A 13253-nucleotide genomic window follows, 5' to 3' on the forward strand; every position below is an offset into this window, starting at 1 on the left:
TGCCCGTAATCGCACAGCTTGTAAATAGAGTCAAGATTAGAAGCCAGGAAATTTGGTGCCATAGTCTAAAGTCTTAGCCACCACACTACACTGCTATGAAGCCGCAAGGTAAGGATGTGGGTGAAAGGCTAAGACAGTGGATCTATCCTAGGAGGAAGACAATGGAAGATGGGTCAGAGAGGAGCCCAGCAAGGGTGCAATATATATCCATCTCTTAGGGCTCTCATATACAGGATTCTTGCCAAGGCGAAAAATTGCATCTGAGGGCCCCCCAGGTCTCTCCTGACCCCAAGGTCCTTGGACCCTATAATGGACTGGGAAGACAAAATAATGCAATCTAAAGTGAACAGGGACTGGTGAAGTGGGTGGGAAGTATGTATTGGAGGTGTCAGGCAGAGATTATGGTCAGGAATGAGTGACTCGCAGATTCTATATTCACAGAAGGCTTATTCGCTATGCATGAATCTTTTCTCAACCACTCCAGGCTGAAAAGACCCTGCTGAAAATGCCACCTCCAGAGAGAGCTCCATGTTTTCTGTTCCAGGTATTTTGCACAGCTCCAATGGTCACCAACTGCCTCTTTGATTTTAACAGTGATTGGTCTCTCTGCAACCACTAGCTGCTGGTTTTGGCTCTACTTCTCAGGATCATCAAAACAAGTCTAATTAATTTTCTGTACCATAGCCTTTCAAACTTTCAGTTCTGTTTCTTCTGGTAAATCCTTCCCAGTTTCTTGGGTTTTCTTCCCCATATGAAATGATGTAAGGTCTTTTATCATTCTGGTAGTTTTCTTTAGAATAGTCTCTAGTTTGGCAGGAGTCCTTGGGAATGTGGTACCTGAATTGAACTTAATACGTTAAGTGTGGTTTGGCCAGCATGAATTAGAGTGAGACAATCACCTCTTTCCATTTGGACTTCATTAATGAAGGCTGAGGTCTCATTAACTTCCGGACATCTCTTTACACAGTGGACTTCTAGTGAGCATGCAGTCAATGAAAACTCACAAGTCATGTTTATTCACGCATTTCTCATCCTACACTTAAACTTACTTTAAACTAAGGACATGACATTACCTTTTTGTGTGATATATTTCATCAGTCAGGTTTTAGCCCATTGTTTAGTGTGTTTTGGATATTGATTCTGTCACACACCAATTAACCATTTCTCCACATTTTGTTTTATTCAAAGTCTGGTCAATCTGACATCAATATTCTCATCTGAATTATTAAAACACATGGTGAAGAGGGAGGTCGGAACCTTGTGATATGATTCCAGGAAACTTTCATCAGAAGTTGCTTTCCTCTGTCTTCTGAAAGATAAAGCTCTCTATAAGCCAGGATACACAGTTTTTTCTTAAATTTTAGCTTTTTCTTGAATTTTAGCTAAAAAGAGTCCTTGCAGGTGTCTAACTCCTATGGTTTCTCCATCTTATCTCTGTGCCTGTGGATGAATCTGACTGTGGGATGAATCATCTAGTTGTTTGTGGGTTTGTGGGTCCTGGGTGAGGTCCCTTCGGTGGTGTGTCCCTTTGGACATCTGGATGAATAATGACAATGGCTAAATTGATGGGACTGTGGGCCTTAGTTTTTTCTTGCCAATTTGTGAGTTCTCCAAAGAGGGTTGGCGGGCAGTCCGACAGGAAAATCTCTTTAATGTATACTCTCCCCTTTGCTGTTTCTGGGCCCCCAGCACTTTAGAGCCCCCTGAGAATACTCAATTACCTTAAAATCATTTTCAGCCTCAGATGCCCTTGGGTATTGACACTCTTGAAGGCAATAGCCAGAAATTTCCCTCCAAACTTTGTCTGGGGCTTTCTCACATTCCTCCTGCAGCGTCCATTAGAAGAGGGTCTCTTAGCAAGCGTGACAAAATACTTCATGCTTTGCCACCCAGCTTTTTTTTTTTTTTTTTCCAACCAGCTGGCAGCATGCCGAGGGGAAAGGGGAAGAGGAAACTTTGTTGGGCTTTTGTGATTCCAAGCACAACCCCACACTGTCCCGTCCAGACGTCCTTTTGGCATTTGTACTTCCTGTAAAGACTTTTTTTTCCTCTCTATTTTCCATATCCATTAATGCAACCTGGTTTCCACTAAACTGTCTTGAAATATATCACTCTTGTCAGCTGTTGTATGATTCTCCACAGGAATCTTTCATTCCAAGCAAATCAAGAGATGTATACAGATCTCTTTTCAGAACACCAAGCATTCTGAGACATGTATAGAGGAGTCATCTTCCCAGATTCTAGAGAGAACCTCTAGATGGCCACTGTCCAGTAGAAATATACTGTGAGCCGCAAATGTAATTTTGTAATTTTGTAAATATACTGTGAGCCACAAATGTAAAAATGTAAATGTAAGTTTTTCTTATAGACACATTTTAAAAGTAAAGGTAGAAAAGTGACATTAATTTTAATATTTTTATTTATCTCAAATACCCCAAATGTTGTCATTTCATGTAATCAGTGTAAAAGTTATTGAGATACTTTGCCTGATATTTTTCCTTTTTATTTTCAAAATTCAGTGTGTATTTTACACTTACAATGTATTTTAATTTAGATCAGCCATATTTCAAGTGCTTAGTAGTTACAAGTGGCTAGAAGCTACCATATTGGATGGAGTAACTCTGTACTGTGGTTTAACTCAGTTTTTATCTATGCCCAATTTTTCCAACTTCCAACTGATTAATGAGGAATCCTACAGACTTCTCCCAAAGTGATGTACTTTTTCTTCTTGCTGTTTATCCAAATTCATTTAATATACCCCGGAATTCCATCTTTAGGCTCAGAGTTTTCAGGTAATCATCTTTTTAATTTCCATCACAATGCCATGTCACCTTTCTCCATATGTAAAAAAGGAGTCTTTCATTGCTCTTTACAGCTAATAATTTCATACCAATAAATATGTTTGCTAGGGTTGCTGTAATAAAATACCATACATGGAGTGGCTTAAACAACAGAAATTTATTGCCTCACTGTTCTGGAGACTAGATGTTGAGATGAAGGTGCTGGCAGGGTTGGTTCCTTCTAAAATCTGTGAAGAAGAATTTGTTCCTTGCCTTTTCCTAGCTTCTGGTAATTTTCTGGCCCTTTTTTGTGCTCCTTGGAATACAGAAGCATCACCCAGATCTCTGCCTTCATCTTTACATAGTGTTCTCTCTGTGTGCATCTGTTTCCAAATTCCATCTTTTCGAAAGGACATCAATCATGTTGAATAAAGGGCCCACCTTACTCCAGTGTGCCTTCATGTTAATTAATTATATCTGCAATGATCCTATTTCCAAATAAGGTCACATTCTGAGGTACTGGTGGTGAATCTTTAGGGGAATACAACTCATCCCATAACATGTGGTGAACATGTGATGTGGTGCCCCCACCCCTGTTACCTGCTGGAAATAGTGCAGGGAAAGGGTCTATAGCTATCAGACCTCTTTGGGATTACCTCAACTGAAGAAAATTTCCTTGCCCAGAATCTGGGCCCCTTCCAGAGCAGCCTGTCTCCAGTGACTGATCAACCAGGAGGTATAATTTCTCAGCCCCTTTGTCACAACTTGAGATGACACAGAAGGGCCATCCCAGCTCCAGAGTTCCCTGTAGATTCAAATGAGGCCTTCATTGGGACTGCATCAGAACCCCCAACTTACCCCTTTGCCTAATCTTACTTTCTTCCCCTCCCTTCCACTGGTGTTGATCATAAGAGCATTCCCTGAAAAACCTCGTGCAGCTAATCACAACCTGAGTCAGCTTCCAGTTTGTAACACAATGTAGCATTTGTCAGAAACTCCTAAAATTTCTTGCTCATGAGTCATTATCTGAGCATGGCTATAAAGCTAGTCTGGGCCACAGATACTTTTTTTTTTATTACTTTACTGGGTATTTTCCACTGCAAATTGCTGACTATATTAGTATCTTATCCTGCTTTCTAAAGTACTTCATAGCATTAGTTTTTATCATAAAAATGTGTGGATAGTTGATGGAAAAATACTGTATAAGGAGAGTGTACGAGTCCATTTTCACACTGCTATAAAGACATACCTGAGACCGGGTAATCTATAAGTAAAAGAAATTTAAGGTAATCACAGTTCTACATGACTGGGGTGGCCTCAGGAAACTTATAATCATGGCAGAAGGAGAAGGAGAAGCTAGTACCTTTTTCACAAGGAGGCAGGGGTGGGGGAACTCCCTCACACTTTTAAACAATCAGATAGTGAGTGAGAATTGCAAGTCTGAAAACCAGCTGGACAGTCATTGAATCTTAAAGCTCCACAGTAATCTCCTTTGACTCCATGTCTCACATCCAGGCCACACTGATGCAAGAGGTGGGTTCCCACAACCTTGGGCAGCTCCACCCCATAGCTGCTTTCACATGCTGGTGTTGAGTGCCTGCGATTTTTCCAGGCTCGCCATGCAAGCTGTTGGTGGATCTACCACTCTGGGGTCTGGAGGACGATGGCCCTCTTCTCACAGCTCCACTAGGCAGTGCCCCAGTAGGGGCAATATGTGGGGCTCCAACCCCACATTGTTGCCCTAGTAGAGGTCTTCCACGAGGGCTCCACTCAAGCATCAGACTTCCACCTGGACATGGAGGCATTTCCATACATCCTCCAAAATCTAGGTGGAAGCTCCCAAACGTCAACTCTTGTCTTCTGTGCACAAGCCCAACACCATGTGAAAGCTGTCAAGGCTCGGAGCTTGCACCCTCTGAAGCAATGACCCAAGCTGTACCTTGGTCCCTTTTAGCCATGGCTGGAGCTGGAGTGGCTGGGGTGCAGGACACCATGTCCCAAGGTGCTGCATAGAGCAATGGAGCCCTAGGCCTAGCCCACAAAACCATATTTCCTTCCTAAGCCTCTGGGCTTGTAATGGGAAAGGCTGCTGTGAAGATCTCTGAAATGTCCTTGAGACATTTTCTCCATTGTCAAGTTACTTATGCAAAGTTCGGCAGCCAGTTTGAATTTCTCCCCAGAAAATGAATTTTTCTTTCCTACCACATGGTAAGGCTACAAATTTTCCAAACTTTTATACTTTGCTTCCCTTTTAAACATAAGTTCCAATTTCAGATCATCTCTTTGTGAACATATATGACTGTACGCATTCAGAAAGAGCCAGGTCATCTCTTGAATGCTTTGCTGCTTAGAAATATCTTCTTCCAGATACCCTAAATCATCTCTATCAACTACAAAGTTCCACAGATCTCTAAAGCAGGTGCAAAATGTTGCTGGTCTCTGCTAAAGCATAGCAAGAGTGACCTTTCCTCCAGTTACCAAGAAATTCCTCATCTCTGTCTGAGACCACCTCAGCCTTGTCTATATCACTATCAGCATTTTGGTCAAAACCATTCAACAAGTTTCTAGGAAGTTCCAAACTTTCCCACATCTTCCTGTCTTCTTCTGAGCCCTCTCAACTGTTCCAACCCCGCCCATTACCCATTTCCAAAGTTTCTTCCACATTTTCAGGTGTCTTTATAGCAGTGCCCCAAATTCCCTGTACCAACTTTCTGTATTAGTCCATTTTCACACTACTACAAAAACACGCCCAAGACTGGGTAACTTATAAACAAAAGAGGATTATTTGACTCATAGTTCTGCACAGCTGGGAAGGCCTCAGGAAACTTGCAATCATGGTGAGAGGTGAAGGAGAAGCAAGTACCTTCTTCACAAGGTGGCAGGAGAGAGCGGGGCACCACCTCACACTTTTAAACCATCAGATTCCCTCATGAGAACTCACTCACTGTCATGAGGGCATGGGGGAAACCACCCCATAGCCAATTACCTACCAGGTCTCTCCCTTGACATATAGGGATTACAGTTTGAGATGAGATTCGGGTGGGTTTACAGAACCAAACTGTGTCAGAGAGAAAAGGTGGATTGGTGGAGAGCATGGCAGGAAGGAATAAAAATACCAGTTTGTTAAAAGCTGATCACCTGGATCACTTTTTTAAAATGCCACTGGTGAAATAAAGCAGAATTTTCTCTCTAAATTATTACACAACTTACATTTTAGGCTGATTTTCAACCCAGATGAAAAACTAAGATTTATACACCAAAAATGGTGGAAGATGTATGGGACACTAAAAAGAGACTTTTGAGGTGGTCAGACTCAGGTTCAGAAAGCAGCGCTGTCAATTTCCAGCAGTGGAAATTTCACCAGGTTACTTAATTTGTCTCGCCTTTCATTTTCTCATCTAAGAATTGTAATACTATTGTGCAGACTAAAGAAAGTGTATATAAGATACCTAGAAGAGTCTTGGCTCATGATATCCTCAATAAATTGTATTTCTATAATAATAATAATAATACTTTATCTGGAAGTAGAATGTTTAGTGGCTTCTGTGTATTTTTAATATGTATTCTAAAGTATGAATGTAACAATGTGTAGATTATTCCAGAGACAATAAGATGTTTTAGCTAGTTAATACTTTTAAGATCCTTTTGCTGAAGTTATATTGATGCTAGCAGTGCCAGGATTTTGCTAAAGGATTGAAGTTTTGTGGAGTTTGTTTTTTTTTTTTTTTTTTTGGAGTGTTTCAAATAGCATCTTCACATCAAATGTCCTGAATTTTTACTTCAACAGTTTGCAGTGAAAGAAGTAAACTATCACTTGAAAATAATGTATTATACAAAATGTATTTCTAAGAAATGTGGATTTATTAAAAATTCTGTTAGCACTCAATCTGCTAGTAAGAAACATTATTTCATGTAAGTAGCTGTCTCAAGAATGGAAACTTTTCCATTAAGTGCTAAATATTTTATATAGTACCAGAATATTAAAAATGGATTTCTAAAAGAACACCTAAAAGCACCAGAGACACAGCTTATTCTGCCTGTGTGTTCAGAATTAGAATAAAGCTTTTGATAATATTGTCAATGTGCTGAAATTATTATTAAAGGTCCTTAACCTTATTGTGGAACAGTTGAACAATACTTGTTTGTTCATCACAGAATTATGTAGGAAAGATGGTTGGGTTTCAAGGCTTTCAGGTGCTTTTTTTCCCCTTTTTCTTTTTTTAAGCTAAAAGTGATGTTGGCAAAGACAAAGAGTAAAGTGACAAAAGCTGATGGTACCTGCTGAGATAAGTTCTGATGTTATCGTTAATAGTGATAAGAGTCTCTATCCATGGGTAAAATTTTTTCATACACATTATTTTTAAGTGAAGTACTTGCATAAAGTTGCTTTTTTCCTCTTGGAACTCACTTACCCTTTGAGAGGTTGTACAATAACCTGTTATATAAATGTACAGTGGATATTTCAATAGTGTCTTACATTGCCTTAAGTGAGACAAACATGAGTTTCATCAAGGGCACTGCGGTATATAATGTGTTGTCACACTCCTGTGTGGGACTGGGACTCAGAGCCATTATATTTTTGGGAAAGTCACATTCTGATCCACCTCCCCACTTTACCTTATTTTTTGGTTCCTTTAAAAATATTTAGAAAAACATAATAATGGTATAGCTGTATCAGCCAGTTGAAATTTTTAATTAAAAAGTAAGTACAACATTCACATGTTTTGAAGTTTATAATAGAGTATTAATATAGATGTAATAGTATTAGCAATGTTTGTTTTTAAGCTGAGTAATTCTCAGAGATTGATTTTATTGATATGCTTCAAAATGTACATATAGTCCTTTTTATGCATCCAATAATACATAAAAGCAATATTTAACTCCCTGCCACTACTAAATAAATAAATAACAAAAAAAGAGAAATAAAAAGTAAAATCCTCTTTTTATTCCTAGTCATTCTCTGTAAAGGTACCACTATTTTGATAATTTCTAGCATATCCTTTCTAAAAAAAATGTTCTGTGCAACTAAAATTATATATTTTAAATAGTTCTTTCATTTTTTAAACTGTAAAGACAATATTGCTGCTAGACAGGATCTAGAGCTAGAAAATTGGGTTGGAATTCTGTCTCCTCTGATGACCAGTTATACAACTTTGAATACGTTTTTAAATCTCTCTGTGCTTCAGTTCCTTCATCTGTAAAATGTGGCTAATACGCTTCAGAGGGTTGTTTTTAGGATTGAATGTATCATTCACGTAAAGCACACTCCTGGCACACAGCATTCAGCAAATGTGATCTCCAATTAATATTTATATATTTAAAAATATTATATTTTAACTCTTCTTTCAGTTAGCTTTGTGGGACTGTATTTATACATTCTTATTTTTATTCTTTTAAGAATCACATTGTTTCAGACATCTCATATACGCAATATATAATTTAAAAATTTTACCCAATATGAGAGTTTTTCTTTCAGTAGAAGAATATATGCCGTTTATATTTGTTGATACAATAAATGCATTAGGCTTTATTTCTTGGTTACAGGGTGTTGCTCTGTCACCCAGGCTGGAGCGCAGTGGTGTGATCATAGCTCACTGCAGCCTTAAACTTCTAGGCTCAAGTGATCCTCCTACTTCAGCCTCCCAAGTAGCTGAGACTACAGGTATATGTCACCATGCTCAGCAATTTAATTATTATTATTATTATTTTTGTAGAAACAAGGTCTCATTATGTTGCCCAAGTTGGTCTTGAACTCCTGGGCTCAAGTGATCCTCCTGCTTCAGCCTCCCAAAGTGCTGGGATTACAGGCATGAGACACTGCACTCAGCCTTGGATTTTTTTTTTTTTTGATGTGTGCAATTTTTCTTTTTATAAGTTCAACAATTTTTGTCTGTTTTAAAATTTCTACTTAAGGCCGGGCGCGGTGGCTCAAGCCTGTAATCCCAGCACTTTGGGAGGCCGAGACGGGTGGATCACGAGGTCAGGAGATCGAGAGACCATGCAGCTGTCACGGGTGAAACCGTCTCACTAAAAATACAAAAAACTAGCCAGGCCGAGGTGGTGAGCGCCATATAGTGCAGCAACTCAGGAGGCTAGGAGCTAGGAAAGAATGAAAAACTGAACCTAGGAGGCCAGACTTACAGTAGGCGAGATCTGGCCACTGCCTCCAGCCTGGAAGACAGAGTGAGACTCGTATAAAATTCTACTTGCTATATTAACATTTTATATAACGTTAGTTATTCTTCTATTTTTAAATTTAGCAACTTTAAATGGTTCTATTCCTTGCAGAAATAAATAAGAAAATGAGCAATTTATACTTTCTCTTAGCTCTTTCCTTATCCAATGCCAGCTTGACCAACCCGCAGTCCACAGGCCACATGTAGTCCAGGATGACTTTGCATGCAGCGCAACACAAATTCGTAAACTTTCTTAAAATATTATGAGATTTTTATTTTATTTTATTTGCAATTTGTTTTTTTCGCTCATCAGCTGTCATTAGTGTTAGTGTATTTTATGTGTGGCCCGAGACAATTCTTCTTCCAGTGTGGTCCAGGGAAGCCAAAAGTTTGGACACCCTCATTATACCTTTAAAATGTTACTTATGCTGTGAAACCCCGTCTCCCCTAAAAATACAAAAAATTAGCCGGGCGTGGTGGCGGGCACCTGCAGTCCCAGCTACTCGGGAGGCTGAGGCAGGAGAATGGCGTGAACCCTGGAGGCGGAGCTTTCAGTGAGCCCAGATCGTGCCACTGCCCACAGCCGGGGAAAAAAGGGCATTTTTTTAAAAAAAAAAAAAAAAAAAAAAAAATTACGTACATTCTTATTTTCAATATATTTTTATAGTTTCCCATATATTTTATATATAGTTAAATCTTGATTTATCAAAATAGGTATGCTGAAATGATAGAATTTCAGTTTAGTTATGTATATGAGTAGATTCAGTGAACAAAGTATTCAACTTTCACAAGTCATTTAGAATTGTGGTTTAAATGATTTGAGATTTTATTTACTTTTATAATCTTTTTCAACTTTTTAAAAAGTTTCTTTTCTAGTTTTTATTTTATTTTATTTATGTTTTTATGTATGTATGTATATATTTAATAGAGACAGGGTTTCACCATGTTGCCCAGGCTGGTCTTCAATTTCTGGGTTCAAGCAATCTTCTTGCCTCACCCTCCCAAAGTGCTGGGATTACAGGTATGAGTCAAGGTGCCTGGTTCAGCTTTTATTTTAGATTCAGTAGTAACATGTACATGGGTATATTACACGATGCTGGGATTTGGTATGCAAATTATCCTGTCACCCAGGTACTGATCATAATACTCAACATTTAGTTTTTCAAGCCTTACCTCCCTTCCTCCCTCCCCCATCTAGTAGTCCCCAGTTTCTGTTGTTGCCATTTTTATGTCCATGAGTACCCAATGTTTAGCTCCTACTTATAAGTGAGAACGTACAGTATTTGGTGGGTTTTCTGTTCCTTTTTGAATTCACTTGTATTAGTTCGTTTTCACATTGCTATACAGAACTGCCTGACACTGGGTAATTTATAAAGGAAAGAGGTTTAATTGACTCACAGTTCTGCATGGCTGGGGAGGCCTCAGGAAACTTACTATCATGGTGGAAGGTGAAGAGGAAGCGAGGCACCTTCTTTACAAGGTGGTAGGAAAGAGAAATGCTGAGCAAAGAGGGAAGAGCCCCTTATAAAACCATCAGATCTTGTGAGAACTCACTCACTATAATAAGAACAGCCTGGGGGAAACTGGCCCATTATTCAATTACCTCCACTTGGTCTCTCCCTTGGATTATGGGGATTACAATTCAAGATGAGATTTGGGTGGGGACAGAAAGCCTAACTATATCAGGCTTACAGCTGCATCCATGTTGCTGCAAAGGGCATGATTTCATTCTTTTTATGACTCCTTCGTATTTATTGTTGTATATGCACCACATGTTCTTTATCTCATCCACTGTTGGTGGGCACCTAGGTTGATTCCATGTCTTTGATATTGTGAATAGTGTTGCAATGAAGGAGTGAGTGCCTGTGTCTTTTGGTAGAATGATTTATTTTCTTTTGAATTCCACACTGACTGAACTACTTTCCACTCCCATCAACAGTGTGTAAGCAGTCCCTTATCTCTACAGTCTCACCAATATGTGCTGTTTTTTGACCTTTTTAATAATATCCATCCTGACTGGTGTGAGGTGGTATCTCATTGTGGTTTTGCTTTGTATTTCTCTGATGATTAGTGATGTGAAAATATTTTTCATGTTTGTTAGCCTCTTGTATGTCTTCTTTTGAGATGTGTCTGTTCGTGTCGTTGGCCCATTTTTCAATGTGGTTGCTTCTTCTTTTTCAATTTTTTAAGTTTTTTTATAGATTCTGGATATCAGAACTTTGTCAGATGTAACTTTTTTGTTATTGACTTAAAAGTCAAAAACCTTGCTTGTGACCATTTTTTCAAACTTGTTTCTTATGTGGTAGAGAAGACTTTGTATTCGCTATGTTTTCGGTGGAGGATTCTGTACATGTCTAGCCTATTTCATTGTTCAAATCTTTTCTATCCATTGGCCTCTCAATAATAGAGAGAGCTGTGTTGACATCTCTCCCTTTAATGATAATCGTCCATTTCCTTTCTCTTTTTTTTTTTTCAATTGTATAACGTTATTTGATGTATTTGACGATCAGCGATTAGTTCTCATTCACACTGACTGTAGATTTTTGGAAGTGGTAACAGGTTACATAGGTAACCAAGGTATAGAGCTTATTTGGTGAATCTTCATCCTCATTACGGTTTCTGGACAACCGCACACGGATACGGTATGGGTCGTTCTTTATTACTTTGGCCCAGACCGCTTCGTTGTGCCTGGTATCAATGCGCACATCTGCACTTCCCATCTCCTTCATGGCAGATTGCCGAATCTCTTTGAGTACTCGGGGGGCACGCTTCTTGAAGCCGAATCCATGGATGCGCTTGTGAATATCGACGGTGTATTCTCGTGTCACCACCTCGTTGATGGCAGAATGGCCCTTTTTCTTCTCGCCACCCTTCTTTGCGGGAGCCATTCTCCTGGATCAAAGTTGGAAAGCTGTCCACTTCTTATTATAGTTTTAATTACCTTTTCCTTGAGTATTTTGAAGCTATTTAAGCTACATGAATACAAAGTTAAATGTTTAAACGACCTTGATTAATTGAACTTCTCATCGCCATATAGTGATTTTTAAAAAAATAAATCACAAATAAAGCTTTTCTTTTGTCTTAAATTAAAATAGCTGATATTAAAGCAGTTATCCAGGTTGTCTGATTATTAAAACAGCTATCCAGGTTGTCTTGTGCTGATTTTTTTTCTCTGTATAGTACTGAAATATTTTACTGGTTTCTACCACATAACCTTTTGCTTTATATTTGTCTCATTTATTTTTCTTTTTTTCTTTCCCTTTGGCTTATTTTGCTTTTTTTTTTAATCACATATTTTTTCTCTACTAATTTGGAAGTTATACATCCTATTTCTATTTTATTTGTTAATGTCTTTAAATTTTTATAGTGTATTTTTAACAAAGTCCAAAATTAATTAATTCCTAATCCCCATTTGAAACCAGGATCTTAATTCTAATTACTTATTAATTCTAATCAATACTTCCTTAGATTTATCTACAATTATATATATATTTTTCTATTTTCTTTCCTTCTTGCATTCAAGTCTTCTTTTCTGAACTTCTTTTCCTTTCTCCTGAATTACATCTTTAGGAGTTTCCCTAGTGGAGATCTATCACTATGTGCTCATTTTTCTTTATCTTCCCACAAAGATGAGACCAGGGGCAGGCATTTTTTTGAGAAACTTCTGAGGTCTCTACAAATCCAGGTTGTGATTTTTTTTCCCTCAATAAACTCTGGATATATTATTCTATTGTTCTCCAGCATCCATTGTTACTGTTAGGTTACTCATCTTTTCTTCCTCCCTATCTGTTTGACAATTACACAGTTTTCAGTTGAAAATGTTCAGGCCAGGCATGGTGGCCTGTGCTTGTAATCCCAGCTACTCTGGAGGCTGAGGTTGAAGAATTGGTTGAGGTATGATACCACCACTACACTTCAGCCTGGTTGGCAGTGTGAGAACTTGTCTCTAAAAAAAAAAAAAAAAAAAAAAAAAAAATTTTAAAGAAAAAAATGTGTGGTTCAATCTTCTTGTTCTCAATTTCATTATAGCATTTTAGGTATGAATTTCTATATAATTGGTTTTGGTTTTATTGAGTTTTTAAAATATGATGCTTGATACCCTTTATCAGTTCTGAAAAAAATGTGAGTCATTACCTCTTGGTGAGTTATGACCTTTTCTCCATATTCTCTGTTGTCTTTTTCTTAGACTCCATTTAGGCTACCATGTTTGAATTTTCTTATCTCTTAAATTTCCTTTTATATTTTCCTTACTCTTTTCTCATTGTCTTGGAATCTGCTAGTTTTTTCAGCTCTCTCT

The 13253-nt window shown here is 38.2% G+C and overlaps 1 pseudogene; it reads right to left on the reverse strand.

Moving 5' to 3' along the window:
• Nucleotides 1-11382: 11382 nt before the first annotated feature.
• On the reverse strand, nucleotides 11383-12891 carry LOC110742742 (annotated as a pseudogene).
• Between the last annotated feature and the right edge of the window lie 362 nt (nucleotides 12892-13253).

Source organism: Papio anubis, chromosome 4 (genome assembly GCF_008728515.1).
Source record: "Papio anubis isolate 15944 chromosome 4, Panubis1.0, whole genome shotgun sequence".
Lineage (NCBI taxonomy): Eukaryota > Metazoa > Chordata > Mammalia > Primates > Cercopithecidae > Papio > Papio anubis.